Raw genomic sequence first — 6000 nt, forward strand, 5'->3', positions numbered from 1 at the left:
ATATATATATACAGCGCTGTATATATATATATATATATATATATATATATATATATATATATATATATATATATATATATATATATATATATATGTTGCTATAGTAAAGATTTTAAATTTACCAATTGTGGTAAAAAACTTTTTGTCTTTAAAAATGACAAAATAAAGAACACTTTATATAAAATTCATTTAATTTAATTGATGTAACTAATTAAATTTTGTTTTTTAAAAACCCACTAAAACGCAACTCAATAAATGGAATGTTTTTTATTTTTTTAATTGAAATAAAGACATTCTGAATGTTTTTCATAGAAATAAAGACATTCTGAACGTTTTGATTTTTATTTGTTTATTGTTTACATACTTCGACTAATAAATAGGAGATAAGCGGAAATCCGTGTTTTACAGAACTGAATTTTGTGCTAACAAACTCTGCCACGACATTTATTTTTTTAGTTACCGTAAACCGGGGTAACTTTGTACCAATTTTGATAAAGAAGATAACTTTTTGAAAAAAAGGAATATTTTCCCAAAACTATTTTGATGCTAAAAGTTGTGCATTACTAATATCATTTAATTAGTAAAATGGCGTATTCATTGTATTCATCAAATCCAAGATTTTATGGAAAAAATGAGGTGGTCAATGTTACCCGGCAATGGGGTAACTTTGTCATAGTAAATTGTTTTTTAGCACCAGATGTAAATTAAGTGTTATTAATCACATTTAATGTAATTTAAACTTACATTTAGCATTTATTTCAGAAAGGGGTACCTAAAATATGTCAAGAAATTAAAGAAGGAACAATAAAAAAAATATAAACAGTATTAAAGAAACATATTAGCTAAAATAATTTGATTTATTTTTATTTTTTTTTTTATTAAATGTCAGAAAAAGCAAAAATAAGAGAGTACTAAAGAATAAACAAACAATTTGTAACATAAACTCTGTTTAAAAAAAAAAAAATTTAGGCATCTCTTTAGTAATCTATCATAAATTCAGTAGTGACTGATTCACCTTCAGATGGTGTTTCTGTTTCACTATCGTATTCTACAGAAATAGATTGTCCTGGTTCAATTTTAATTCTTTTTTTGGATATATTATTTTTATTTTTACTTTGTGTAACATCTTTTTTATCACCACTGTCATTTTTTTTCTCATTTAATGTCTAAAAGACCTTGGTCTAAAGCTTTACGAGAACTCAAGACGTTTTCACTTGGTAACTTGATATACACTGGATTGGGATTAAATGGCACCAAACCACAAGTTCTAAATCGACTTATTAAATTTTTTCTTGAATATTCATTAATGGATGTCATTAAATCATTCAGGAACTTAGAGAAATCTTCTTTTGGTAACGTTGCAAATTTTTTATCACGAGAAGTAAGTTTCCAAACTAGAAGTATACTTCTCCATGCTTTCTTTAATGGTGCAAAGAATGCAATATCAAGAGGTTAAAGCATATGGGTTGAATTGGGCAGAAGGCATATGAATTTATAGGCAAAAGAATTTCTCCAACACCATTTCCACAAAACATTACAGAGAAACAAGCCTTACTGCAATTCATTATTCTCTCAGGGTACTTAGTTCCACATTTCATAACAACTTTTTTATTTCCAGGGTCATCACGCAAATTTGTTTTATCATAATTTCAAATGTTATACTAAATAAATTTTTAGTTGTTCTTTGTTTATAGCTGCATGTTTTCTTATAATATTTGATGCAATTTTATGGGTTAACTGTGAACATTTCATAAAACTCGAGACCCAATCATCACCATTGTTTTTAGATATTTTTAACGTACGATTTTGCAATTTTAAATAACCAGCAAATAACATTTAAACATCAAGTTTATTTAATGGAAATCCCCAATCACACATAACCTTGATTCTAGATGAGAATAACTGCTCCTTATCATAAGTAAATATGGCTGGTGCACCAATGCATTTTTTATGCATTGACTTCATTTTATTATGTATAGTGCTTCCTGGTATACTAAACCTTTTTGAGGCTTGATGAATAGACATACGTTCATTAATTGCACCCATACACTCTTTCAAAAGAACTGGTATTAGAACAAGTGTTTATACACATTTTCCAACACTATGCTTGTTATATTTAAGAGGCATTATGCTTTAAACAAAAGTAAATATAAACAACACAAGCAAACTGCAATGTAGTAATTTATTAAACTATTATATAATTTTATTAAATTGCAACTAAATTTATAATAAGAGTCTATAAATTTTAATTTTGTAATAAAGTTAATACAATTATGATTTAGCAACAACAACAACAAATAGTTTAACAAGAAAATATACTTTTTTAAAAATCCTAAAATACATTCATGCTAAAAACTGTTTTTCAAAATAAATTGTTCGGATAACATGCTTCAAAAAAATACTTTAGTTATAATAAATAACGATCAAACTACTTTAAAATGAATATTATTTACATGGCCAAAGTTACCCCAAAAGAGTATAAACCTACGGGGTAACTTTGACCACCCTGTAAAAAAACCAGAATGTTGTTACTTGAGCCAAAAACTTTTCACTTAATTTTCTCTGAACCTTTGTCTTTAAAACAGAAGTAAAACTGAGTTGTTTGCTATCATTTTTATCTTCGCCCAGACAACATTCTGTTTTACAGTTTTTGATTGTGTTTTACCAAGATGTAGTTTTCATTCTTTTTCACTTATAGTAAAGAGCATTTGCAACAAACTTCATATCAAAATTTAAGCAAGAAAGATTGCATTTACAAATAAAACAAAAATAGTAAAACGTTACTTAACTGTTAAAAATGGCCAAAGTTACCCCGCTGGCCAAAGTTACCCCGGTTTACGGTATTGTAGTAAAGACAAGTTTTGTTGCGTAACTTTTTAATATTTGATATTAAAATTTCGTTGCGTTGGCTTGACAAGGTTTTCACCTATTTTTTTTTTTTTATATTAGGAGAAGAGCAAGTAAATCTTTTTTTCTTTTTATATTCATGTCTAAATAAAATTTTTTATATAATTATTTTTTATTTCTTTATGTTCTTTTATAAACTAATCAAAGCAAGAATACATGAACAAATAAAAAAAAAATATATAAATAATTTTAATCAAACATTAAAAAAAATTAAAAGATTTTTTTAAATTCTCCTAATATAAAAAATTTAAACCAACGCGACGATTTATTTTTAGAATCTATAAAAGGGAAATTCTATAACTGTGAGGTTTACAATATTACTTCCTAGATTTATTATTGCGTTTTTTGATTTCAAAAACTTTTTTTTTCATTTATTTATGCGCCTGTCAAATTTCATTGAAAAAATTTTAGAAACTAAAATAGTTAAAATTTATTACTGTTTTATCTATACTCACTTTTTTACATTTTATTTTATTACTGTTATGTTATACTTGCTTGATTTATTATTGAGTTTTTAGATGTCGAAAACTTTGTTTTACATTTATCAATGCACCTGCCAAATTTCATTTAAAAATTTTTGTAGTAGGCTGTCTATTTTTTGTCGTACTTTTGGTAGCTATTTTTCATTTTTAAATCTCTCCAATAATATTCTCATTATGCAACTTTTATCTTTTGCTAAAAGATGTCTAATTAAAAACTTGACTTTTTTTAGCACATTAAATCTATCTGTAATAAATAATATAAATAAAATATGGCAATATATTATGACTTTTATGTTTAATACATAAATAATGAAAAACATATTGTTTTAGCTGCTCGTTTCAATGGAGGCAACAACATCAGTCAGTTATTTCAATGGAGGCAACAACATCAGTCAGTTATTTCAATGGAGGCAACAACATCAGTCAGTTATTTCAATGGAGGCAACAACATCAGTCAGTTATTTCAATGGAGGCAACAACATCAGTCAGTTATTTCAATGGAGGCAACAACATCAGTCAGTTATTTCAATGGAGGCAACAACATCAGTCAGTTATTTCAATGGAGGCAACAACATCAGTCAGTTATTTCAATGGAGGCAACAACATCAGTCAGTTATTTTAAACTTTCAATATCAATTAGTTTCTTTTTACTTAAGATCAGTAAATATAATCCAGACAAATATTTGTATTATTTTGTTAAAAAAACTCTTTTTTTATTGTTTTTAGATTATGTTTTCAAAGGATATATCATTTTTTTATGCTGTATTATTTCAGTATTTAATCTTTTGCACTTAGTATTCAATTATAGATCTTTATTATTCTATGATGTTTTCTATGAGTTTAATAAATTATAATAATTTCAACAGTTTGATACCTGCTGACTATAGATGATTACTTTTATGATGTATGCTAAAAATGTTTACTTTATTGAGTATTATCAAGTCTTGTAACTTGCAAAAATGTATTGCAAATGCCAAATAAAATGGGTTTAAGGCGAAATTAATGTGTTGGTATGCTGTTAATTATCTCAAAAATAGGTTTATGATAAATACTTCAATATAATCTTAAAATAGTGGGTAATTTAATTTTTTTTTAATTATTAAACGATCACCCATTGTATCAAGCATCTGCAAGTGTTGTAATTTGTTGTGTATTTTTGATAGATGGCTCTGGCTTTCCTTCATGTGGTGTCTATTGTTAAAAATGATTATTAAATAATCTCTCGGTAGAGGGGGAAGCAAACACCACCTGCCTTATGACTATGGGTGTACAACTGATGTATCTTATAATTAGTAACATATTTTTTACTGCATTGTTGTTGTACTTTAAATAACCGATCAGATAATTTAAGAGTGAAACATATTTTCAATAATACAGTGTGTTAAAACTCTGTCGACACATCTACCATGAATTTTTGTTTACAGGTCAGCTTAAATTTGTAGCCCACTCTTACACCTAACTTTTGATACCAAGATATTTGTATTTCGATAAGAATTGACAAAGTTATGACAATTTTTTGTTTTTTTGTTTTGTTAATTCACCTCCCCAAGGCCCAAAAGGCCTCTACAGAGGTGGAGGCTACTTAATTGTGGTTATAATCCTCATTCAACTCTATAACTCCGAAACAAGAACCTTGAAAAACAAGGTCGCTGCGCGAAGAAACAAGTTAAGCGCAGTACTACTAGGGACGTGGTAAGAATCAAACATGGAAACTCTCGCTTATGAAGCGAGTGCTCTACCACTATACCACTACCGCATAAGTATAGATATTTTTTAGAAAAAGTTTAGAAAATTTAAGTGTAGAAGAACATAGTTTTGACCACTGTTTCTATAACAAATGCATATATCAAAAAATTGTAACTTAAACTGTCATAACTTTTAAAGGAATTATTCGATTTTGACAATTTTTTCACCTTTAAAATACATTCCTAAAATATTGTTCATCTCTTCATTAATATATAACAGTATAGTATTCAAACAATATGAAATTTTTATCCACATACCTACAAATAGGTAGAACATGCGAGGAGTGCTGCTATATTGGTTAAAAAATAGGTAGAACATACAAGGAGTGCTGCTAACTCAATGGAGAGTTTTGGTCGGGGCAGGCAATCTATCAATTTTAAAAAAAAAACTTGAATTTTTAAATCTTTTTGCAGTCTTCTAAATTAATTTTTAAAAAAGTTTAAAAAAGTGTACACTTTATGATGAAAATCAAAGATGACTATGCAAGAGTATATATATATATATATATATATATATATATATATATATATATATATATATATATATATATAGTATATATATATATATATATATATATATATATATATATATATATATATATATATATATGTATATATATATATATATATATATATATATATATATATATATACTCTTGCATAGTCATCTTTGATTTTCATGTGCTATATACTTAAAGACTTGATATTGTTATTGAAATACTTAATCATGCAGTGCTTTTGGATGTACAGATGAATCTACTAAAGGGATCTAAAGAAGTTTTCATAGGTAAGAATATAGTTCATAAATTAAATATATATATTTATGTTGTACTAATATTGTACTGTTTTGAATATACTGTTTATGT

At 26.4% G+C, this 6000-nt stretch overlaps 1 long non-coding RNA gene across 1 annotated transcript in view; it reads left to right on the plus strand.

Moving 5' to 3' along the window:
* Window positions 1–5798: 5798 nt before the first annotated feature.
* The window catches only part of LOC136091453 (uncharacterized), a 7063-nt gene continuing 6861 nt past the window's right edge, over window positions 5799–6000 (plus strand). Inside the window, exon 1 of the long non-coding RNA XR_010643990.1 lies at window positions 5799–5921. This is a non-coding gene — a long non-coding RNA (uncharacterized LOC136091453). The remainder of the gene's footprint in view (window positions 5922–6000) is intronic.

Source organism: Hydra vulgaris, chromosome 15 (genome assembly GCF_038396675.1).
Source record: "Hydra vulgaris chromosome 15, alternate assembly HydraT2T_AEP".
Classification (NCBI taxonomy): domain Eukaryota; kingdom Metazoa; phylum Cnidaria; class Hydrozoa; order Anthoathecata; family Hydridae; genus Hydra; species Hydra vulgaris.